Source organism: Magnolia sinica, chromosome 8, assembly GCF_029962835.1.
Source record: "Magnolia sinica isolate HGM2019 chromosome 8, MsV1, whole genome shotgun sequence".
Taxonomy (NCBI): Eukaryota; Viridiplantae; Streptophyta; class Magnoliopsida; order Magnoliales; family Magnoliaceae; genus Magnolia; species Magnolia sinica.
In genome coordinates this window covers 68,848,543-68,875,921 of record NC_080580.1, presented here as the reverse complement: position 1 = coordinate 68,875,921, position 27,379 = coordinate 68,848,543, and the positions used below count along the sequence as shown (strand labels likewise).

General features: G+C 38.4%; 2 long non-coding RNA genes across 2 annotated transcripts; both read left to right on the top strand.

Moving 5' to 3' along the window:
* The first annotated feature begins 581 nt into the window (after nucleotides 1-581).
* LOC131254042 (uncharacterized) lies at nucleotides 582-991 on the top strand. Its single transcript, XR_009175453.1, has 2 exons — nucleotides 582-752; nucleotides 850-991. It is a non-coding gene; the product is annotated as an uncharacterized LOC131254042 (long non-coding RNA).
* A 15,761-nt stretch (nucleotides 992-16,752) lies between these two features.
* On the top strand, nucleotides 16,753-17,604 carry LOC131254041 (uncharacterized). The gene is made up of 3 exons (XR_009175452.1): nucleotides 16,753-16,872; nucleotides 17,293-17,401; nucleotides 17,497-17,604. It is a non-coding gene; the product is annotated as an uncharacterized LOC131254041 (long non-coding RNA).
* Nucleotides 17,605-27,379: the final 9,775 nt, after the last annotated feature.

Sequence of the window (27,379 nt, the reverse complement as noted above, 5' to 3'; positions counted from 1 at the left end):
TTCCCTAAACCTATAGCTTATAATCTAAACCTAAACCTAAACCTAAACCTAAACCTTAACCTAAACTTATAACCTATAATCTAACCTTAATCTAAACCTAAAGCGTAAACCTTAACCTATAACCTAAAACCTAAATGTATTCTCAAATCCCTAAACCTAAACCTACACCTAATCCTAATATCAACTCCCTAACCTAAACCTAAACCGAAACTTGAAAACCCAAACCTAAACCTGGTCCCGAACCCGAACCCGATTTCCTAAATCTAAACCTTAACCTATTCTCAATTCCCTAAACCTAAAACCTAAAACCTAAACCTAAAGCCTAAACCTAAACCTAAAACCTAAATGTATTCTCAAATTCTTAAACCTAAACCTACACCTAATCCTAATCTCAACTCCCTAATCTAAACCTACAAACCATATGGTGAGACCATTCCATTTGTGTCAATTTCATTCTTCTTTAAGTTTTTATTAATTCATTAAGAAAAAAATGGTTATACATGATGCAGTTCTTTCACTTTATTTTTCTTTCCCCCAATGGTCATTCTGATTTATGAATATCATAACTATTTGTAGGATGATGGAATATACGAAGCTGTTATAGGAAGTGACTTTGTCATTACTAGAGTTGCATTTCGAGACAACTCTTCAAAGTACTACATAAATGACCGTGAAGTAATTTTACAGAGGTCACTAAGAAATTGAAAGGAAAAAGAGTAGACTTGGACAACAATCGGTTTTTGATTCTTCAGGTAGGTGATGGCTGAAAAGGGCCTATTTACTTGTGAAAAAAATATCATACCGTCAAAATATATCTTCTCTTTCAATTCTTTATCATTGAAATTTCAGGGTGAAGTCGAGCAAATTTCTCTAATGAAGCCAAAGATTTGTATTTTCAGCATTATTGTAATTGTAATTGTAATTGATTGAATGAAGGATTGTAATTGATTGTAATTGTAATTGATTGAATGAAGGATTGTAATTGAATGAATGAATGATTGTAATTGATTGCAATGGAATGAATGAATAATTATGCAGGTGGTAATTGAATGAACAAATGATTATATATTTTTTTAATGTACGAAATAGCTACGGATATTGACCGTAGCCAGTTATCTGACAGCTATAGCCATTATTAAATTTGGCCTATTTCTACGGATTTTTATCTACAAATAATATCCGTAGCTGTTTGTGGTTTTTACTACAGATATAATTGCTACAGATTATATCTGTAGCTATTGGGATCAATAGCTATGGATTAAATTCGTAGCCATAGGTTCAAGACCTATTGTTACGGAACCTACGACTACGGTCGTGCTACGGACCAAAACCGTAGCCATAGGTCTATGGCTACAGTTTTAGTCCGTAGCCTTTGCCCATTTTTTTGGTAGTGACCAGAGATGACAGAGTGCAAAACTCGAACCATAAAGGATGTCAGCTCTGTTTTATTACCAGAACGCGGATACAGATTTGAAATAAAGATTCTGTGGAGAAGCCTATATCTGGGTAGCAAGTACTTTGAGAGGAGCGCATTCCCTTTATGAGTCCATTGCACATTCATATTACATAGATCTCTAGTGAACATGCGTTTTTCTGATTCTAAGGGTTTCTCAGCTAGAGTATGAATAGGAATACCCTCATCATTAGCAGGTATGTCCATTAGCCCTGAAATCAGATGGCGGTCAATTTCAAGTGGACCTTCTCTAACATCAATTTTAAACGTTAAATTCTCAGTCGAAAAATCAGAGATACATGCAAATGTGGACTGAGTAATATATTGGTATGCAGGCCCAACCCAATGTAAGATGTTAGCCCATCCTACAGCTGGAAGAAGTGGGAGAATACCAAAAGGAGTAATGTGTTCAAGATCGACAAATCGCTCAACAATAACATTGCGCAAACTCAAATCCCGCACATATGAGGGATCATCTTCGGGTGACCGAAGGTAGCACCGTGCTATTGGAGTAGATCCAGAAGAAGATGGACCACGGGAAGTTTTCTTTTTTCCTCTAACATCTATTAGCAATAAGAAAATCAATGTACTAAGGAGTTGCAAAAGATAAGGAATGGATTTTCTCAAAAATAGAAATTTAAGAAGAAAACCCCAAATAACTCAACAAAGCTTGAAATCAAGCATTCCAATGAAGAAATTGAAGAAAATAGACCATGAATCTTCAAGTAAGACTAAAAAAAATGCACTAACCTTGATGAATCAAACAGTAGGGTTCGACTAGTCGTGCCATGACTTGTTGGAGAGAAAAGAAGAAATGAGGAAGATGATGATTTTTTCCAAATTAAAGAGACCAGTGCGCTACACGACCGGTCTTAGGCCGTCCTTGACAGGTCGTACCACGACTAGTCATGTACCAACATAAACATGCATTTTTCATACAAATTTGAAATTTAAACCAATAATTCATCAAATATATATATATATATATATATATATATATTATATATATATATATACACATTATGATATAACTACGCATGAATAATCAATTTAAAATGCACATACCAAGATCAAATTTTAATTTATTAAACCTGCTTTTGTCAAGCGATTTAGTGAAAATGTCAACAAGTTGAGTCTCGATAGGAATGTATTCTAAAGATATCAGCTTTTCTTCCACTAATTCATGAATGTAATGATACCTAATATCAATGTGCTTGGTACGTGAATGCTAGATTGGATTTTTTAAAATATTTATAGCACTGGAATTATCACAATGTAATATCATTGATTCATGTGCAATTCCATAATTGCTTAACGTACGTTTCATCCAAAAAAGCTGAGTACATGCATTTCCTGCTGCGATGTATTTAGCCTCGGCAGTTAAGAGTGATATAGAACTTTGCTTCTTACTAAACCAAGAAACCAAACAATTTCCAATATAGAAACAACCACCACTGGTTGATTTCCTGGCATCAATATTACCAGTCCAATTAGCATCTGAGTGCCCATCCAGTTGAACACTAGTATCATATGGATACTAGAGACCCAATTTAGCAGTACTTGCGACATATTGCATAATCCTCTTAACAGCTGTTAAATGTGACTCTTTAGGATCAAACTGATATCTAGCGCAAATACCAACACTTAAAGCAATATTAGGTCTACTAGCAGTTAAATAAAGTAAACTGTCAATCATACTATGATATAATTTAGGATCCACATTATTGCCTATAGAGTCCTTTGAAAGTCTTAGAGTTGTACTCATAGGAGTATCAAAATTCTTACCGTTCTTAAATCCAAATTTTTTGATTAAGTTCAGAGTATATTTGGTTTGAAAAATAAAAATGCCATCAGATTGTTGTTTCACTTGCAACCCTTGGAAATAATTCAATTCCCCAACCATACTCATTTCAAACTTAGATTTCATTAAAGCTACAAACTCAACAGTCATGTTAGAACAGGTAGATCCATAAATAATATCATCAATGTAGATCTTCATTATTAAGATGTGATCATTAAGTTTCTTAATAAAAAGAGTTTTATCTACACTTCCCATTTGAAAATCAAGACTTAGTAAAAACTTAGTCAATTTCTCATACCATGCTCTGGGAGCTTATTTTAAGTCGTAAATAGCCTTTTTAAGGCGATAGACATGATCAGTGTTCATAGGGTCTTCAAAATCCATTGGTTGTTCAACATACACTTCTTCATGCAGATCACCATTTAAGAAGGCACTCTTCACATCCATTCGATAAATTTTAAATTTTCTAAAGCAAGCAATGGATGTAAATAGTCTGATTGACTCAAGATGAGCTATTGGGGCAAAGATTTCATCATAATCAATACCCTCAATTTGAGTGTACCCTTGTACAACCAGTTTAGCCTTGTTTCGAATTATATTACCAAGTTCATCAAACTTATTTTTAAAAATTCACTAAGTTTCGATAATATGTTTATCTTTAAGTCTAGGAACAAGATACCAAATATCATTTCTCACAAATTGGTTAAGCTCTTCTTGCATCGCAACAATCCAATTTTCGTCAATAAGAGCTTCTTTTACGTTTGTCGGTTCAATCTAGGATGTAAAACATATGTAATTACATATCTTCAAGTTATTTACGAGTGTGAACACCAGTGAGAGGGTTTTCAAGAATCTGAGTGGTTGGATGTTCTTTAACAGTCCTCAGTTCTGAATTGTTTTGACTTGATGAAGTATCTAGCTTGTCAATTAAAAGAACTTCATCATTATCTGAACTTGGGGCAGGTGTATTCAAGTGATCGTCTATGACCACATTAATAGATTCTTGAATAACACCGGTCCTTTTGTTCAATACTCGATATGCGCAACTGTTTAAAGAATATCCTAAAAAGATTCCTTAATCACTTTTAGTGTCAAACTTTCTCAAATTTTCATGGTCACGTAAAATATAGCACTTGCTGCCAAAAACTCGAAAGTATTTGACAATAGGATTCTTATCAAACCACATTTCATAAGTTGTTTTATTATTAAATTTACTTGTATAAACCTGGTTAATTATATAACAAGCAGTATTTACGGCTTCAGCCCAAAGATTTTTAGATAACTTCATACTATTCAACATTACATTAGCCATTTCTTGAAGCACTATATTTTTCATTTCTACAATTCCATTTTGTTGTGGTGTTTTGGGCGTAGAAAATTTATGCGATATTCCCTGATCGCTACAGAATTTCTCAAAATTTCTATTCTCAAATTCAAATCCACGATCATTACAAATCTTACAGACTTAAGAACCTTTTTTCGTTTGAATCCGTTTGAGAATTCTTTTTACTTCATCAAGGGTTTCTAATTTATCTCTTAAGAAAGCTACCCAAGTGAATCTCGTAAAATCATCCACAATTACTAAAATGTATTTTTTGCCACCTCGACTTTCCGTCCTGGTAGGTCCTATAAGATCCATATGGAGAAGCTCGAGTGGTCTTGATGTGGCATTGGAGTTCACCTTCTTGTGAGAGCTCCTTGATTGCTTGCCAATCTGGCATTCACCACAAATTTTGTCTATTTTTTATAATTTAGGTAGACCTCTTATTAGTTCTCTTTTGCTCAGTCTATACAAAATACGGTAGTGTACATGTCCAAGACATTTATGCCACAAATCAGTCTCATCGGTATGGACCATGTAACACGGTTGACTAGATGAGCTGAATTCACTAACAATATAGTAGTTTTCAGAAGTTCTGTGACCAATTAATATTACTGAACCCTTATTATTTAGAATTTCACAACCTTGGTTAGAAAATTTTGCACTATCATTGTTATCGCATATTTGAGATATGCTTAACAGATTGTGCTTTAACCCTTCAACGTATAAGACATTTTTAAACAAAGGGAGGTTATAGAGTTGAACCGTACCTTGGCCAATAATCTTGCAATTGCTGCCATCACCGAATGTGACTGACCCATCAGCCGTGTCTTTGAGATCGGTGAATAGACTTTTATCACCAGTCATATGCCTTGAGCATCCACTATCTAAGTACCACTTTGAATGGCTTGTACCTTTAAAAGCAGTGTGGGCAACCAAGCAGGTAACCATAGGAACCCATTTCATAATTGTTTTGGGTTTAGGAGTATAGTTGGTCTTCTTTTGTTTGTAGTTGTCGTAAGAGTGACCTACTGGGTTAGATTTTAAAAGCTCCTTAAGTAGATCAACTATTTTTTCAGCTAAAGGGTTTTGGTTCTAATTTTTATAGTTGATATAGTTGCTCTTGGATTTCTGAAAATTTTTAGTATTTTTACAAAAATTTTGATTAATACTTGTCCCTTTTGAGTTTGAAGTCTCTCCTTTCACAAATTTAGGGGGAGTATTTTTTTATTTAGGAGGAATATTTTTTATTGTAGCCCAAACCGAATCAATCGCCACATTTTCTTGATCCAGATAAAAGTTTTTCTAACTTTGGATCACCTTGGGCATATTTCCATATATCCTTTAAACTCAAAAGAGAAGAGACTTCAAGTTTAAGTTTATCATTTTCAGATTTAAGATTTTCAATTTGGGAAGTTTTGAATTCTAACTCGCATTTGCATTTTTCAAAACAATCTGAAATATGGAATTTTTCTAAGACAAGAGAATCAAAGTTTTCTTTAAGTTTTAAATACTTTCCATTTTTAAGTTTTAGTTTTACGGCAATTTTACAACTTTCCTTGTATAGGGCATTATAAGCATCTTGAAGATCTTCTTTATTTTCATGATCACTATTCAGATTTTCTTCACTAGTTAAATCATCCTGATTTGAAAAAGTGAACTTGGCTAGATTCATAAGGGCTTTAACTTCATTGCCCGACTCGATTTCAGAGTCTTTTGATTCAGAAGAGGCTTCAGAGCCAGAAGATTCATCCCAAGTAGCTAACATATTCTTCTTTTTGGGTTTGTCCTTTTTAGGAAACTTGTTTGCTAAATGCCCATTTTCTTAACAGTTGTAACATTGACTATCTTTCAAAGATTTCCAAGTTTTAGATTTAGATTTAAATCTCTTCTTATCATTTGATTTTTGAAAGTCAACCCTCTTTTTACTTTTGAAAATCTTGTAAAACTTTTTTGCTAAAAGAGCCATATCGTCTTTAGAATTTCTAAATCAGAATTGCTATTATTTTCTTGAGAAACATTTTTAGAAGACTTAAGGGCAATAGATTTACCTCTAGGAGCTTTAAAATTTAACTCATAGGTTTGTAAAGACCTAACTAATTCTTTTACCCTCATAGTATCCGTATCACGAAGTTCCTGGATCGCAGTTACCTTAGAATTGAACCATTCAAGGAGTGAGCGCGGTATCTTTGTACAAACTTTACTTTCAGAGATTTTGTCACCAAGACCCCACATAGTGTTCACAATGTCATTTAATCTAGTATAGAAGTTCATAAACATTTCATTTTCTTCCATATGTATTCCTCAAATTTGGTTGTGAGGATTTGGACTTTAGATTTCTTGACAATTGATGTACCCTCGTGTGTCATTTCTAATATATCCCAAGCTTGCTTTGCAGTATCGCAGGATATAATTCTTTTGTATTCATCCGGTGATAGTGCGCAAGTGATTGCATTTAGTGCTTTTGCATTGGCACTACTCTCACTTTTTTGAAGTGTGGTCCAAGTAAAATAAGGTGAGACTTTCATTGATTTTGATCCATCGATACCAGTTACTTCAGTGGTAGGAGGGGTCTATTTAGTCACTGTGGCTTGCCACACACGCTTTCATCCATAGATTTAAGGAAAATCCTCATCCTAGCTTTTCAATAGGCATAATTGGTGCCATCAAATGGTGGAGGCTTAGTGACTGAAAGGCTATCAAAATTTGACATCTTATAAATAGCTTAGATCGATAGCTTAGGAAATAAATCCAAATAACAAGAATTAAAACGAGCTATTAGGCTTTGATACCACTTAAAAAGGCCAAGCTATATGTCTTGGAGGGGGGGTGAATAGGACTGTCAAATTTAAGCTTTAACAGCAGAAAAAAAAAATATAATAGCCAAATAAAAGAAATTAATTCACAATACAGAAATGAAAAGTAGCCTCAATAATCAAGTATTGAGAGATTGATACAAATGTTGTTCTACGGACAACCTTACACCATAAAAACCAAGGGTTTATGGCAGGACAACCTTATTTCTAGAAAGTTCTTTGTATCAAAAACTCAAATTGAAGAGGAATAAATAAATAGCAAGGAATAGAAATATTAAATTATTACAACATTCCCACAATGCTTAAAATGTAATTATTACAACATTCACATCCACACATGCATCCCACAAACTTTGAATGATAAAAGATAGAAAATAAATCACACATCCACAAAACACAAAGAGTTATAGTGGTTTGCCTATGTGTTCACCAACTATTAAACAACAGCCCACACAACTTGCTACTCCACTCCCAATATCTCACTCAGTGGATATTAGCGTTCACTATGAAAATAGGTTTCTCAGGTTCACCTAAAATCTTCATAAGTGTGTCTTTTAAATGGGCTTACATAATTTAAAAAACCCCACTTCTGAGTTTTCTGGCTCTCCTTAGATAACCAACAGATTGAGATTTTTCTGGCTTAATCTCAAATAAAACCAAAAGAATAAAATTTATAATAAAATAAAATACCTAAATTTCTCCTTTTGTTGTAGCCCGGAAGAACCAAGTCGGAGTAGAAGTTCGAATAAAAGTTCAATGTCCAATACTCACTTAAGAAATGGTTCTCGGTTCTAGATTGATTTTAAATTAAACCAGTTGGGCTAGCTATATTTGATTTTGATTCCAAGAAGAAGGTATATCACAATTCCTCTTTTTAATTCAAATTGGAATATAGAAACAAAATCAAATCAATAAAGCTAACAAAAGAGAATATTATATATGCACAAATTAGCTTAAAATGAACACAAACTTATCTCAGAGTGATGCCTTGATTTTATTTGAATTGGATTATCAGACTCTGAAATTTGTCGTTTAATTTGTCGTTTATTTATAGTTGTAGAAACTCGTCTACAACTGGTCCTGAGGACAGTACGAATGATCGTAGAATAAACAGATTTTAAAAATTTTAAGCGCGATCAGATAAAACCATTATACGACTGATCGAAGGTTGTCCACGACCGGTCATGAGCCCTCCACGGCTGGTCGTGACCAACCCACGACTGGTCATGAGGCACTAAGTTTAGTTACTAGAGTTTGAGTCGAAGGTGCACGAAAAGTCATGAACAAGTCAAGTACTATTCACACAACCGGTCGAGAAGACTCTAGGACTGGTCGTAGCTTAACCAAAAAATTTTAAAAAATTGCAACAACTTAGGACTGGTCCTGGAATTTCTTGGACTGGTCGAGGTACTTCTAGGACTAGTCGAACAAGGTCCAGGAATAGTTTAAAACAGACCAAATTCATATAAAAAGTTTCAATATGAATTATGTATACACAATGACCTACCCTAAGGTCAATCTAAGGTCAATCATACCTAGAAAGTGAGATATGAACATCGAGACTTCATATGATAGTTAACCTTTGAAGATTGTAAAACTTGGGATCTCTATACTTGATGTAGCATTAAACTTGAGATCTTCTAGAGCTTAAATTATACTTCATTTCAAGTTATACACTAACTTGAGTCTTTGAACAAAATCACTTCCTTCGTTGTAGCTTGTACTTGCATTTCTTGAAATGGTTTAAAGTAAATCCTCATTCTTGACTTGAAGCAACGTATTTAGAGAAGTGATGCAATGTCTTGATCAAATATACCAATGAGCTACACAAGACATAGATTGATGTTTTGGCACCACTAAATTTGACAACCAAAGGAGCACAAAACCATAGCACTTACAGAATTATAGCACTATATGTAATTTGTTAATAACTCTCTCTCTCTCTCTCTCTCTCTCTCTCTCTCTCTCTATCTCTCTGTTTGTCTATTTTCATGCGTGTGTGAATTAACAAGTTACTTATTTTTTACCCTACGATGTGTTGATTCATCGCTCTTTTTTATTGTGAATTTGTTGACTATTGCTGTGAGACAGATTTGAGCAACAACCATATTGGTGGACACATTCCTTATAATTTGCCCTCAACAATAAGATCATTGTATGTTCTGAACCTTGAACATGTTGGTTTTGATGCTCTGATATTTTTGAAAGAGTTATAATGTAGTTGTTTGTATTAGTTATGGGGTTGTGCAATCATATATTCTACTTTTTGGGCACCAACTGATTCAAACATCTATTTTTCTTTATTTGTCGCAGTTTCCTTTCAGATAACAATTTGAATAGAATCATCCCTGATTCCTTATCAAGACTAACTCTTCTATCATATTTGTAGGTGTACCTAGTATCTTTTTTTTAATCCATCATACTAGTGTGAGTTGTTTTGTTTTGATCTTTTCACTAATGTTCTTGATTGTTTTATTCTCCTAGGTCGCTGAGTGGTAATCTTTTAAGTGGAGAATTGCTGGATGTCTTTCATGGCCTCACTAGATTAATTAATTTGTAAAAATGGCTTTCTAAAGTTGGAAACCTTTTGTTTTCCAATATTTATATGCTGATACTAACATATTTCTTGGTGTAGTGATTTGTCTTTTAATAACTTAAGTGGACAATTGCCGCCCTTTTTGGGGAACTTATCATCTTTAACTACCTTGTGAGTTTCTTCCTGGGGATTTTCCTTTTATTTTATGCAAATGTTATTAACAGTTAGATGGATGATTAATGTATTAGCGACAATAGGGTGATGAGATGTTTAAGGGCACTAGAGAAAAATGTTTGAATGGAGACGTAGGTTTAAGCTGTTGCTTTCTGTAACGTCTCGAAAAAATTCATACAAAGACCCGAGTACCACCTCAGGCAGAAATCACTAAGGACCAAATCCCTTTAGAAATTAGATGTGGATTAATTAGGTGCTAAACTAGATTATCTGTGAAATTAGCACTAATCACTTTAAATACGATCTGTATGACCCAAAATCTACATGATCGCTAACATTACATTGCCTAAAAACTTAGGATCCATATCAAAACCTAGTTGCTCTTAGGAGCGCATCGAAACTCCGTATCGGACTTGGACCGCGCGTTAAAAGTCCGATTTCCCCAAATCTATACGGTTATTACCACCTTGCTGGACTTGGCAACCATCTCGAAAATCAAGTCCTAAAGGTATCCAGAAATGCATAACATGAGCCCGGAGTGAAGTGCGTGAGAAACGCGAATATCTTTAGAAAATGAACTGAAACTTAAGTGAATTGAGTCGTTCGCTTGCAGGCGGAATCTAAGGATTCAGACCATCAAATTTTGATCCAATTACACCCTCGGATCAGGGAAAATTTCCAACACATGTCAGTGCACTTGTGTCCCTGATCGAGTACCGGTGACTGTTGAACTGAAACTGATCCCCTGTGGCCGATCCACTGATCCGATCAGACCGAGATCTTAACTTGACTTAGATCCAATGTTAGGGAGCTTAAGTCCGACCGCATGTAGAAAAGGGGCCTCCAGAATAGCTCCGTTGGACCGAAATGACCACTATTTGGTTATAACCTAAGTATACCATGGCCCTGGGGCCATTGAGTTCAGTTTTGGGCCTATATAAGGGCCTTAAACCCTCTCTCTCCCTTCACATACGAATTTGCAAACCCTAGAGAGAGAAGAGAGAAGAAAGAGAAGGAAAGAGAGAGAAAGTGAGTGAGAGAGTGGGGGATTATTCCTGGGATTCTTCCCTGCCATTCCACGTGCTTAACCACCATTACCGTATCGTTATTCTGGCAATTCTGACTCCGTACTTGGGTAAGAAATCCTAATCCTAATCTGTTTTAGGGATTTAAATAGAGTAAGTGTTGAAGTAGCTAACATATTTCATGCTATAGATTGTCGTTATGCCGTAGGCGAGACTTAGTGTTTAAATTGAATTCGTTACGAGTCTACCAGCAAAAGTTGCAGACTATAAATGTTTAGGTTATGGTTTTCAAGGCTTTCGATGTCAGTAATGATTTATGAATGGCTTGATTGCTATCACATGTGCTTAGATATGAGGTTTTTCATACATATGCTTATATATAGACTATGTTGATTTATAACGCATTCCATGTGTTTGTTGAAATGTTTGAATGAACATGGAATTTGGATTTGTACTCACCATAATTATTGATTGTAAATACATGATTGTTGTGCATGTGGCAACCCCTACGTGAAGGGATTTACCGTAATATGTGTTTTACTAATTTATTTATATATGTGTGATATGTGTAGTCTAAGTGTTTGATAAAATGCTTGAATGAGAAAATGCTTGTGTAAAGGTATGTGATGAGGGTGGTGAGATGGGACTCTCAACTCCTTTATCGATAGTTACAGTTTCCTCTATGTAACCTATCTTACTACTATGTGGCTTAGGGATGAAATGCCTATGTATGGTAATATGTGGTATGTGTTTTGTTGAAATACTCAAGTAAGACTTATATTCAGTTCTAGTTATTACATGTTGTCTTTGACTACGGCATGTGAATGCTATTGTTTGGAGTGTGTTGGGGGCTACGACGTAGTCCAGGTGATCGGTGAAGATTCCCGAGTCAGTGGCCGAGGTCGTTCCGCCACATCAGATGTGTTCGGGGAATCCAAGTCATATGTAGATTTGTCGACAGTGGTTAGGCCACACGGAGTGCTTACGCACTCTATGTCAACCAAGTCAACGTATGCTCGTACTAACCGAGCTTGTCAAGTAACCCGATTAACTCATTATATGTTCACCATGTATGGACGCTACTGCTTGAATCTAAGGTACTAACTTACCAATGAAGATCTCGTTTAACCTTGGTACCTCGACCAATAAGACTCATGAGCCGGACATGGTGGTATATGGGACACCGTGGTCAAGTTGTCGGCCTACGCTAGGGTGACGAGCCTCCCTGTAGTGACCAGTGAGCAACCCAAACTCATGAGCCGAATATGGTGGTTTATGGGACACTGTATTCGAGCTGTCGGCCTATGATCAGGTGACGAGCCCGTAGTGACCACGAGTATACACTAGGACTACGCTAAGGTGACGAGCCTTTCTGTAGTGACCTCGAGTATAAACCAGGCCTGTGCTGAGGTGACGAGCCGCTCCGTAGCGACCTGGAAACTGCCTATCATATGTGACTACTAGGATTGACAACCCTAGATGGATCAATATTTTGGTATATGATATAAAGGGAGGTGCCTTAGCTTCCCAATCCTACTGTATGAATATGTCTAATTAAGAACTTGGTTAATCACGCACATGCACCACATTACATGTGCCTTTAGCATTAGAGTTGAGCACAGCAGGAGTGTTACATGCCGCGATCATAAAATGATGTTGCAGAGGGAGTGCAGGTAAGGGCATACATCATTATCGCATATCATCTTTGCATTAACAAGAGCATTATGATATGAGTGTTGTACCGCTTTATCATTATTGTTTGACTGAATTGATAACATGTTAACCTTTGTTTTATGGCTCCACTGAGTTGATCACTCACTCCCACGTTTTGGGATGGTGTTTTAAACACCAACCAGACCCTGTTGTAGATGCAGATGATGGCAATGCTTTCGAGGCAGAGCCGGACTTTTACGATGATGAGGAGTTCTTCTATATGCAACTATCAGGCGAGTCTATGTAGACCATGTTCTGATCGACGGGGTTGCAGGGATGTTATCTAGATGTCATTACACTTGTCATTTTACATTTTGGAGCACCCATGTATATTCATTTTATCCATTTTGGGAGTATACATGTATATATTTAGCTTGGTAACATGTTTACACTTTGGAGACTTACAACAGTTTATATATTTTATATAATTATCACAGTCTTCCGCTTGCGAAATTTAACTGTCTCTGAAATATGATATATTGTTTGGTATAATCCCACTCATGTTTAAGGCACTAATACAGACAACATTTAATCATCATTTTCTATGTTGCATAAGTGATGTGTTGGAACTCGGGAGTTGAGCTCCTGCTCGACCCCCGATGTTCAGGGCGTTACACTTTCAATCTTAACCCTCTCTCAGAATGGCACAAGTATTCTATACCACTCATTAAAGAATAAAAAAGGATGTGATTTATGGAGGAATATGATTTGATTTTCCATGGCCGTGTCTCTTGCATTATAGTTTAGCCTTTTTATAGTAGTAAGATTGAGACAGATCGATGGTGCTCAAATGCCTCAAAAATAAAAATCAATTCAACCCACATGAATTTAGAGGTCCCAATGGATTTTCATTGTTTCCTATGGGCCTGAGTTTTGGAAAATCCAATTAACATGACAACATGTAGATCACCTGACCCAAAAATCAGGTTGGTCTGCTTTTCTGATGAGCATCAATGCCAGTAGGTAGAGGGCTTAGAAAAACTTTTTTAATGTTTGTTTATCTGTCTCTTCTTTTATAATGCCTACCTTTTGAGTTGACTATCCTTTGTAAGACCCACCTTAGATTTATATGTCTTACCCACCTTTGGATGCATGAGCCTAGAACTGGAGCATATCCAATGCTCAAGTGGACCACACCACAATAAACACTAGGTATAATAATGTCTGCCATTGAAATCTTCCTAGAGTTATAATGGTACAGTGCTTTGCCTGATTCGGTGAAATCGTGACTAAAAGATGAAAAATCAATAGGCCCTTTTTTGAATTGTACACACACAATATCAGACACCGAGGATTAAACATCTAGTGTTTAAAACTCTTCTTAGGGACCACCGAAGTTCTGGATCAAATCTGATTGAACAATCTTAACCCTTAAATGGACATCCAATGAAAGATAGCAAAGTGTTAACAATTGCTACACCGATGATATATATTTCAAAGTAAATGAAGCTGACTATCATGGTTTTACTAAACAAAATATAAGATTTTGCCAAATATAATGCCTGCTTAGCAGGGATACAGGAAGTGATTTTCATCGACCGACAACATAATTGGGTTTGGATCACTTTCCTACTAAGTACTGCACTGAACTTGGCAGAACCTGAAAAATGCCAAATAATAATAAAGTTAAATTTAAAAAAAAAAATCAAAAACTTGAGATTCATACATCCATTTTTCAATCTTCCAAGATTGACTCACATGATAATGAAAAACTAATTCCAGCCTTTTATAAACTTGGGATTTTGACATGCTAACTCATACTTGAAGCCAGAACAAACAAGACCAACTTGCCCAATACTTGAGTAGTAAAAATGGCTGATGGAACACATCATCCATCTATAATTCAAAAGACACATGCACAATCTTATTTGTATCTACTGTTGTCGTGTTTCTAAATGCTAACACTCCATGTGTGGCAAACTAAAACCACAATCGATATGTGTACACTGTAGGAATGGTGCATATTCAAAATGAAAGAAATCTAGTATTTGAATATATAGGATTCTTCAATTGATATGGTTATTGTAGCATTGGACATCCACAATATAGCTCATCAGATTTATTGCTCTAGATTCACCATCCATAAAACCATGTGTACAATTGAGTGGGAATGAACAGGGACTGATAAGTCATGCAACAAAGTGAAAGCTTATGTAACTTAAACTCTGCATTGTATTCTTGGCTGTTAATGTCATATAGAAGATCCTCTTTTCCTCCCCATGATTTCATATCTTAAGGTGGCTCTGTTGTTGTTTCTTAGTTTATTTGCTTTCTTTTGTTAGGACTCTCTCTCTCTCTCTCTCTCTCTCTCTCTCTCTCTCTCTCTCTCTCTCTTCCAAAGAGCTCATTAAGGTTTGCTTTTCTTCTCTTGATCAAGAGCCACATGTTTGTTGTTTGATTTGGTTGTGCATCTGAATGCAACCCAACTGTTTGAATTAATGTTAGTTTTTCGTTACAACTGAATATCAACTCGTAGACTTGTTTTCTGAATGTGTTCTACATTCCTCTACCTGGGTATTACAGAGTAACTCTTTGCTCCCCATTGTGCATGATTATATACATGTGGAGTTCCATCCATTGACTTGTTGCTTGACTTGTTGCATCAGTTGTGCTGGTTTCCATCTTCCTTGATAAATCGAGAAAGGCCATTGCAAGAGCTTCAAGAAAAAAGGTATGTGCTTTGTTCTCACATCAATGCTACCATTTCATTCAGCTATTTGTTTTTTATTGGCATCAATGCTGCCATTTCATTCACATATTGCTTAAGAGGTTTTTTTTAATGTCGAGTTGATATCTGGCGTGGTTAACCTATGTTTGAAAAATCAAAATCAATAAGGAATTCTACTAGGTAGATTTAATAGAATTCAGTAAAAATAAATAAAAATAGGACAAGTTGGATTTTTTTAAGTAATTGCATAAATGCACTGATTTTTGTTACTTTCAATTCTCAAATCCCAGTTAAATTAATTAACTTAGCTGTGTATTTTATGTTCATGCAATGATGTTTTATACATGGGTTTCGTTGTACTCTATGCTACATCTTTATACTTTGTATGCATGCACAAAAATCGAGATTAGGAATGGTCTTGCATTTCCAGATATGTTGAACATGCTGTTCTCAAACAATACAATCCAGATTTGGGCTAGGCCACACAAGTCACTATTGATCAAGGTTTGTTAACCTCTGAAATAGGCCCTTCAGTAAAGCCTAGCAGCAAGAAGTCTCCTTCAACCACTTGACTCCCTCCACAAATGCCTTCTCAACAGAAAACTCCAGTTGTCAGAAACAATGTCAAACTCATACCTCAAAATCCTGGCACCTGGCGGTCCACTGGCATGCTAACAATGGCACCAGATTCCGGCATGACTAGGCAAGTGGTGATGGACAGATTCCAATGAAAGAGAGTTTTTCTATGTAGCAAACCCACCTCCTACACACATCTGCCATCCATGAGTGCCCTGTGCTGGCCATGGTGACAGGGAGGGCTGAGATTGGTTTCAAGACAGGTTGAGAAGGACTCGATGTGGAAGGATTCAGAGGGAAAACCGATTTTCCTGTAATGAGGAAATTGTGCTTCTTAGGTTTTTAGAAGGGAAGAAAAGGGCAAATTTCAAGGAAAATCTAAAATGTGGAAACATATTTTTCATTGAAAATTTGAGAGAACATGAAATGCAAACAGCAGAAATTTCAAGAAAACTTGATTTCCATCCCATTATTTCGACAAATCCAAACAGGCCTTAGGATGACTCAGTCAGAGCCCATTTTGCCGTTGTAGAACTGAGTTGAACTGTTTTCTTAGGTTCTCAAGTGTGAAAATGGATGTGTATAAAGTTCTAGTTGTACTTCTCTTTTCAGTCTGATTTTAATAGAAAGATGATCTTGTTAATTATTGGGGATAGAAGTTGTACCAAATGCAACTTCATTTATAAATCCCATATTATAGCTAATACTGAGCAATTATCCGTTTCAGCTTTTATGAATACTTAAAGCATGGATACAAGGAAACAAAACTGAAGCTGTGAAGCACTACAAGTTAGAGAGTCACGTTATCCTTTCAATTCAGGAACATTTAACTGTAGCATTTAAGATGCTTTTGGATGCACCCCCAATCACAATTGCTGGTGATATTTTCACAGAAGGATTAACCTTTTGTTTTGGAAACATGTAATGTGGGATATCATTTTTTGCCATTTCCTTCCAAAATCAACATCTGTAGCAGTTCAGGTGCAACCTGAAAATTCTAAAGATATTGATTTGGCTGGAAATGAATCATGCCCTCCCTGTTTCACAAGGGAAATCCATACATAGCCTTTAGAATCCCTATTGATTTATAAAAGTTATTTTTTGCACCCTTCTGATACATTTTCTACTACCAAAACATATATCTAGCTTCGTGTTTTAAAATCAACAACCTTGATGACCTTGCTATTTAATTAAAGTGTATATAAACAGAGAAATGTGGGAAACATCAATGCAAGGTCTTGTGAGCTTGGTGCGGAAAACCAAGCCATCCTCTTTCTCATACATTCGTAAGAAAAATGGTGATTCTCTGTCTCACAAGGTAACTTCTTGCTTAAGTGCTGAGTCTACTGTAGTTCTCTATTAAATTATGTTATTCTGTGGAGTTTTGAGTGCTTCATTTCAAAATATATGCAGATGGATGAATTAGCATGCTTTGTTCCAGGGATACTGGTTCTAGGATCATTTGGTTATGACTCTGAAAATTCTTCTTTTTCTGAGAAATTCCTATCGCTTGCAAAAGAGGCAAGTGTTTTATTGAGTGAATAAATAGTGACTTCTATTTAAACAAACAAAAAAGTATTGTATTATACAAAGTATAGGAGTAAAGTAGACTCCACTACACAGTGGAGAAGAAAAGGTTTCAATTTTTTTTTTAGATCTGAGAGAGGAAAGGGAAATCAGCCTTTTCTGGGGAATTTGTAGAAAAGGAAATCAATTTCCTTAGTGTTGTCTTTTGTAAATGAGGGAAACCATCAGACCTCAGGAGATTTTCCTCTCCTCAATAACTTTTTGGTTTCCTTGAAGAAAAGCCCGAATCCCTACCTTCACATTAGAGAAACCAATTTCCTTTTTTCAAGTTACTTTTTTATTTTCTCAATGTTATCTTTTGCAAATGAGAGAGTTGTGACTCGGTTACTTTTTTATTTTCTCAATCTCATCCCATGTGAATTATTTTTTGAATGATTGTCAGGTCTAAGATTAAAAAAAATACAAACAAATCTGAAAAAAATAAATTAATTCGTAGATATTTTAGCGACGGACCAAATTCGTCGCTAATTTCTGAACAAGACTGGACGTCGGATTTGAGGTCCATCGCTCTCCTCATATTAGCGATGGACCTTATACGTCCCCAATATGTTAAATAACGAATAATTTGGGTGTTTTTTCCTTGAGGTTTTTCCTAGGCGGGGCCCGCATCAGGAGGATCCGCTCCATCCATTAGATTTTCGGCTCATGACAGACCAAATGAGCCCAATATGCGATGTGCTTTGGTGTATAGAAACCTCAGAGTGGGCCCTAATGGATTTTAATGGTGGAAACCACTGTTTTCTATGACATGGCCTGCCAGATAATCGGATTAGCCTCATATTTCGGCTCAACGTCTAAAATGAGCTGGGGAATGGAATGGACGGCATGGATTAGACCCATACATCAAGGTAAGGCCTGCATGAGCGGCTCACCAGAAATTTTGAATCAAACTAATATTTTTGCTTGCTTTTAGTACATCCCAATGTCTGTTCACACTTCACCTAGTCCACCTCCAGCGTCCAAGGACGCTGGACGGATGGTGTGAATATTTCATCAAGGTGGGTGCCACATAGATGTGGCCCACCTGATTTGGATCAATCTGATATTTGTGTTTTCCCATCACCATTAAAGTAGGGCCCACATGGCCTGGACAGTGTAGATCCTACACGTCCATCAAGTGGGTCCCATGAAGGTGGATGACATGGATAGGTTACATACATCATGGGGCCAACAACAAGAGAAAAGAGAGAGAGAGAGAGAGAGAGAGAGAGAGAGAGAGAAAGACCGAGTGATGGAGGGACCCCGGCACTATGGGCCCTCCCTTCCATACATCACAACATACATCAAGTGGGTCCCATTACATGTGAGTCCACCGATCAAAATCAATGGTGGAGATCGTTTCTCCACCAAAATGCAAGGTCTAGATGACCCTATTCATGCAAGAAAAATAAACATCATAATAGGGTCCATGAAGAATGCCCCCATCATGGAATGATCATGAGAATCAAGGTGGGCCATCGGCCACACCTAGGGTCCAAAGTGAGATCCATAGCATCAATCGGTAGGCCTCACTTGGCCCATCATCAAAGCATTAAATTTAGGCCTATAAAGCACCCACCGTTAGATCTTCTTGGTCCGATGGAACGCTAATCTTCTTGTGTCTGACTTTGATGGAAGGTGATGAGAATTGAAGGGTTAGGATGATGGATCATGGAATAGAAAGTGGGTCACACACAACATCTTTTTCTCTCCTTGAAAATGCTTGGACGTCCACCACTTTTTTGTTGCTTGGAAAATGTGTAGAGAAAGAGAGAGAAGGGGCGATTGTAAGAGAGAGGTAATGGGTGTGAGTGATGGATGTGAGTGATAGGTGTACTTGACTTGAGAGTTGACTTAGGGTAGGTTGCTTGACTTGGGGAGAAAGAAAACATGGGTTGTGTACTTTGATTGATTGATTGATTGATTGATTGATTGATTAATAGGATGGGTTGTAGAGATTCTCTTGGGTTTGTAAATGCACGGCGTTTCTTCAAAATAAACGTAGGCCCACATCTCCTGGCCAGGGTATCGAATAGGTGTGCAAGATGCGGCGTTGGAACCGCGGCGATAGTGCAACGCAATAGTACAAGTCTCAGATTAAACCGACTCAGTTCTACGGGATACAACTTAGGGTCACGCGTAAATGTCAATTATAGGTCGCAGGTTATCGGAATTCGACGAGAAGGATCACACGAGTATACGGAGCGGTATGGACTAGGAAATGGGCCATACAGCTCTCCCTACGTAATAAAATTTTTATTCTCGAAATTTACACTACCATTGCAACTAAACATAACTCATAAGGGAATAGAAAGCATAACATCATATATAATCAAAATACAATACAACATACAATCAAACATCGAAAAGATGGGGATAGTGCTCTCGAATCTCAGCCTCGCACTCCCAAGACGCTTCATCCACACTATGATGGCCTCACTACACCTTCACCAAGGGAATAACTTTGGTCCAGAGGACCTGTTCCTTTCGATCGCGGATACGAACTGGCTGCTCAATGTAAGAAGTGTTCTCACGAACCTCCAACGGATGTCTGACCCACACTTCCTTATCATAGAGACATAGAAAATGTTGTGGACGCCAGACAACTAAGATGACAAGGCAAGCCGATAGGCTACGGCGCCAACGCGCCCGGTGATCTCGAAAGGTCCTATGAATCTCGAGGCAAGCTTGCCCTTCGCTCCAAAATGAACCACACCCTTTATGGGTGAGACCTTGAGATACACATGGTCCCTAATAGCAAACTCCAAGGGACGACGCCAACGAACAATAAAATTCTTCTGTCGGCTCTGAGCTGCGCGCATCCTCTGTCTAATGATGTCGATGACCTCTGATGTCTACTGCACAAGATTAGGACCTAAGAGACGTCACTCTTCAACCTTGGTCCAACAACTCGGAGATCTGCACGATCTGCCGTATAATGCCTCAAAAGGAGCCATGCCAATAGTCTCCTAATAGCTGTTATTGTACGCGAACTCAGCCAATCGCAAGTGCTCGTCCTAGCTACCCGAGAAATCAATAGCGCGGGCCCGAAGCATATCCTCAAGAATCTGGTTGACCCTCTCGGTCTAGCCATCGGTCTGCGGATGATACGCGGTGCCGAGCCATAAATCAATGCCCATCGTTCTCTGAAAGTTCCCCTAAAAGTAAGAAGTGAACTTTGGGTCTCGGTCTGAAATAATCGAGACAAGAACACCATGCAGTCTCATGATCTCATCACCAAACAACCTGGCGAGTCGGTCCGAATGTTAAGTCTCACGAATCACAAGAAAATGTGCCGACTTCGTCAGATGGTCCACGACAACCCAGATTGCGTTATGACCACGCTGAGTCCTCGGTAAACCCATGATAAAATCGGTAGATACATGCTCTCACTTCCACGACAGGACGCTCAATGGCTGCAAAACTGGCTATTTGGTGCTTCATCCCCACCCAAAAATACTGACGCCACATATCTCGATACACCTTCGTCGACCCAAGGTGGATAGAGAACCGCGATCGATGTGCCTCGATCATAAGATCTCTAAGAAACTCAGGAATATCCGGGACACATAATCGGCCTCTGAAGTGAAGTCCACCATCAAAACCAATCTGCCAATCTGACTGACTCTCAGATGCTGTCTTTGCCTGATAACTCTGCATTGACTCATTTGCCTGCTGAGCCTCGATCACCCTTCCAACAAGAGAGGGTTGAATTGACAAGCTTAATAACTGTATAATAGAAGATTGCAAGTCGATATCAAAGTCAAATGTAGATATTCATCAAGCATCTTTCATTCCTGAATCATCATGTGCGCCACCAAGCCTCGTGGCTGACGGATGAGGGCATCCGCCACCACATTCACCTTGCCCGGGTGGCACTGAAGATCAAAATCATAGTCCTTCAGGAGCTTCATCCAACGCCTCTGCCTCATGTTCATCTCAGACTAAGAGAACAAATACTTCAAGCTCATGTGGTCGGAGAAGAGCTCGAACCTCACCCCATAGAGATATTGCCTCCATACCTTCAATGCGAAGACAACTGCTGCTAGCTCCAAGTCATGCGTGAGGTAGTTCAGCTCATGGACCTTGAGCTGGCGAGACACATAAGCCACTGGCTTGCCATGCTACATCAAGACAGCACCTAAGCGAACTCATGAGGCATTAGTAAATACAACAAACCCATCACTCACAGAGGGAAGAGTGAGGACAAGAATGGACGTGAGGCGGTCCTTCAGCTCCATAAATGCCTACTCACAAGCGTCGCTCCAAATGAACTCGGCACCCTTCCGGGTCAACCTAGTCAACGAGGCTGCAATACGAGAGAATCCCTCAATGAAACGTCAGTAGTAGCTTGCCAAACCAAGGAAACTGTGGATCTCAGATGCGTTCATGGGTTGGCCCCACTGACGCACAGCATCAATCTTCGAGGGGTCCACTGCGAGACCCTGCCTCATCACCACATGACCGAGGAACTTCACCTCCTCCTGCCAGAATTCGTACTTCTCCAGCTTCGCATAAAGCTGGTGTGCACGGAGGGTCTGTAAGGTATTCTCCAGATGTCACTCATGCTCCTCATGAGTCCTCGAATATATTAGAATGTTGTTGATGAACACCACAACAAACTGGTCGAGATATAGATTGAAGACCTCGTTCATCAATTGCATGAATACTACGGGAGCATTGGTCAGTCTGAAGGATATGACCTGGAACTGACCATAGTGCGTCCTGAAGGCTGTCTTCGGGATATCCTCATCTCAGACTCGAACCTAATGATAACCAGACTGCAAGTCTATCTTTGAAAAGAACTGCGCCTCCTTCAGCTAATCAAACAGATCATCGATCCTCGGAAGTGGGTACTTGTTCTTGATCGTGACCTTATTGAGATCGCGGTAATCTACGCAAAGCCTTAATGAGCCATCTTTCTTCTTCACGAAGAGTACCGGCGCTCCCCACGGTGAACTGCTCGGACGGATAAATCCTAACTCACGCAACTCGTCCAACTGCTTCTCCAGATCCCGTAATTCCAACGGTGTTATATGATACAGGGCCTTCGAAATAGGTGCAGTACCAGGCACGAGATCCATCTGAAACTCGGTGTGCCGGCGAGGTGGTAACCCCGGAATCTCCTAGAACACATCGGGAAAACTGTCACGCCCCAAACCCGGGGACGAACAGCTTCCGTGATGCCCCGAATTCGACACTCAACTTTCATACACCAAGACCCGAGTTCGGCACATCACAAGGAAGATTTTTGACTAAATTTATATATATGTATATACATAGTAATACCTGAGCATGAAGATCCATGATCAAACTACCAAGCAACAATCTCCATCATAAGTCCCGATGGTTACAAGTATAATGCTTTACAAAAGGTACGTAACGTCAACATTGCCAAATCGAAGAATAGATGTAATGCATCGAGAAAGCTAAGTCTTCGAAGTTACTTCAACCCTGAAAAAATATGGAAAATAGGAGGCTTAGGCAAAAAGCCTAGTGAATACACACGTGTGTGTAATGTGTCCTACATGCAGGCAAGATAAATATGCTACAAGAAAATCATACCACAGCCATAACCATATTACATGCATCCGTAATCGCATCATCATCATCATATTGTCATGCCATAATTATACAATATCGAAAATACTGACAAGTCCATGAGTTATACAATATCAGAATACGCAATATAAACCAGTATGTAAATGAGGAGTTATAAAGAGCTAAATATTTGATGCCGAGGATATAATGCAATATACAGTTCCTGATGAGTTCACGAATACCGTCAGTCGTATCTAAATACTTAAACATAATAACCCGAAATGCTAAATGTTACTAATATAATGCAACATGTGATGCGAATGAAATGACTATACTGGAGTGAAGTTGGGATGGTAGTACGTAGTATCGCAGACTATGGGGTCTATCACAAAGAACTTCTATCCAAACTAGTCCCATACCTAATTTGGATAGTCAGACTCAATATGGTAAACTCTTAATCTCAGGTTAGTCACGCGCCGCAACCGAAATCCTGGCCATTGCGAAGGTACACGTAACAAATAGTTGCGCACCACCAGCCCGAGTGGATAGTGAATGAATGAATGAATGAGTATGCAACTCCTGCTCAATAAGTCCACATATCAGTACAGTTCATCTTTAGGATCATCACCGGGGTTTAGTACACTCTACATACAATCTCCACCCACTAGACATGCAACCATGCAAGTGGAAGAAACCTCACTATCCGCCTGGCCAATAGTCTGCCAATACCTATCCGGCACATCGATAGCGGACCCATTCACGAGCTAGTCAAACTCAGTCTAGTAATGCCCCCTACCCTCGGGCGAGTAAGGCCACACCCCCTCCCAACTGACCACGACACAGTGGGAGACGCGGTCTACTAGTATTCGGCACTCGGGCACTCATATATCCACTCGGTCTCGACGTTGGGGCGTCTCCTGGCCTCAGAGGTTTAGGGATTTTCACCCAGGGACATCTATGACGCTCGTATGCTAGAACCAAATATTTTCGGTGTCCCATTTGGTCATCCACGATATGCCTGTGAAGGCTACGGCCCTGGTGTCGCTAGGGCGTACAGTAATCATAATGCGAGATGCATGAGTCATACAATCCAGTCATGCATCAATCATGTGTATACTGCATGCTCAAGTGAGATAACCTCTGCCTATCGGGGAGTCTCATAACAATCTGCCCAACGACATATTTAATGGTCAACCACATCTCATAACAAACATGCAGATGATGCGTATGGGCATGTATAATGATGTTATGTTGTCACATACTCACAATCAGTATCAATAACTAGCCTTAACAATTGGCTTCGACAATGTGAACATTTAACCAACATTGCCCCCAAGGAATGGCCCACATAAACATCAATACATACATCATGGTAAAATCACACATCACATTGGTCCTCAGATATATCGCTTTGGGTCTCACACAAGAGCCGCACATTCATTGCATTGGGCCTCACTCATGGGCCGCATATACATCACATTGGGCCGTATCATATGGGCCTTACACATCGCAATGGGCCTCATCACATGGGCCATGAATACATCACATCAGGCTTCACGACCCATGGGCTTCAAATACACAATAGGTGAGCTCTACGCATGGGCCTCAAATACCCAACAATGAGCCACAACCCATGGGCCTAAAATACATCTCAATGAGCCACGCCCATGGGTCTCAAATACATTGCAAGTGGCCTTAAATCTATTTCACAAGTAGGCCACATACCTGGGCCTAATACACGTCACTATAGGCCACATCACATGGGTTGGAAATACATCACAATGAGCCTCATCATATAGGCTGGAAATATATCCCAATGGGCCTTGCCCATAGGCCACGAATACATGGCTACACCAATTATAATAAGTCTTATACTACAACCACTTTACACATCACATAGTTAATGACTCATATTTGGTGCTGCACAGTTAAGGGTCAAGAGCCACATTTCGTCGTACCATTTACAGTTTAGAGATCACATCATATAGAATTCAGGACCTTGATAGCATTAGCTTGGGTAACATAACTCTACATCACATTCAGTTAGTGTACAACTTAGTTATATGTGATTCAAGTAGCGGTATCTATATCGATAAGTATAAACCTACGTCATTGAATGGCCATCAATGCCACTTGATTTCATATGGTTAAGTGGCCTTGTACGTATTTCACATTCATATAATTAGATGACTACGTATACTACATATACTCCACCATTGCCTATGATTAGGCGGCTATATATACATCAAATACCTACATGATTAATGGACCAAATAGGTATATCACACCCTCACACCACTAGAGTCTACATATTTATTATAATTAAACATGTTTAAGGGTTTAGACACAAGTCACATGATCCTATTACTTAGGGTCGTACTTTAACCAAAGTGCCAAGTGATCAAGGGCTGTCCACGATCAACCCATTTAAGGGATTAACCATCATTACTTCAAAAATTACAATACCAGTTCGTCATATGTTTAACACATGGAGATTACAAACTCTTGTCGAAGAGACCTAATGGTTGGCCCAAGGCTACCACTGATGGGCCCACATGACATTCACTTAAAATGGGCCTTAACATTCTTGGACCCACAAATAAATGAAATTTACAATGAGTTCTATATGGTGGAGCACATGGGGCTTTCCCATGAGGTTAAGTCGTATGTGACTCACTTAAGACTTAGGTCTACTTTGATTTTAGTACAAATCCTAAAATGATATGAGGAAGTGGATGGTCCGCATGGATTAAATAGATACACCATGGTGGCTTTAGGTTGGATTCAATAGTTAAGTCCTTATTCTCACAGCCTTGTATTGTGTGGTCCAATTCAGTTTGAATTGACTGATCTTTGGGACAATGCCCTAGAGGGGACCCGGTACATGGGCTAGATGGGTTGAATATCTAATACATCATCAGGATGACCCATAATAAATTTTTAGTGATGAGAGTTCAATTTACATTATTTCATAATGAACGGCTATCTAATCATTGGATGGGCCTGAGTCTTGGTAACATACCGTCAAAGGGGTTGATAAAATAAATAAATGATGAGGATCTTGAATATAAATCATGTCATAACCATGGTGGATTAAGTGGCATAACACCTACATCAAAGTGGGCCATACCACACACAAGTTGAGAGGGTTACCCTCCCTTAAATATTCATAATTATTTGTTGGGCCCGCAGAGGTGTGGTTCATAAATCTAGCCCATCCATTATGTGTGTCCTACTTGGTTGAGGGGTCAGACCAAGTTTCAGATACATCCAAATTTCAGGTAGACCTAACACATGATTTTATATGCTTGAGCTTCGAGTTGTATGAATGGTTCAAGGAGATCAAAGTTACATGGGTGCTAAAGTGATGTATTTATTATATCTACACCATTCATCTATTTTTAGAGATCATTTTAGAAAATTATCCAAAAATGAATCATAACCAAAGATTATCTAGACCTCTCCTCAATTAGCAATTAGGATAATGATTTCACCGTTAAACCATTCATCGGACCCACCATAACATTTATTTTCCACCCAATCTATTCATAAGGTCATAAAGACCTGAATTAAGGGGAAAGACAAATTTTATATTGGTTCAAAACTTCTGACCCAAAAAAGGGTTTCAATGGTAGATGTTCAATCCTTGCTCCTTTTATCGTGTGGCCCACTTGATAGTTAGATCTATCTTATTTTTCTTTCAAGCCTTAGGTCAAGCTCACCAAATGGGTGGATGGTTTAGATATAACATATACCACATGATCAGACCCATAAAATTGCTGATTTATTTAGCTTCATAAATTTATTTTATTTTTATTTTATTGTTTTGATGGTGTGGGCCACCTGAGTTCCATGTATGGCTGAAATTTGGAGGTGGCCCATTTTTAAATGGGACCCATCAAATGCATGGTACTGATGTTCGACATGCATCAACGTGGGGCCTGTGATGGGGCCCACTTTCCTCCAGCGTCAGCAGCAGACACTGTTTGCTACAGTCTCATCCAGACACTGACGGCGGCAGCATATATATATATTATATTTTTTTTGTTTTCAAATATGGGGCCCACAACAGGATGATCCAGTCCGACTGTTGTGTGTGTCCCTCGTGGTTGATGGGTTAGTCCAAGTTTCAGATGCATCCAAATTTCAAGTAGGGCCCAGCAAGTGCTTTTATATATTTTAGCCATGA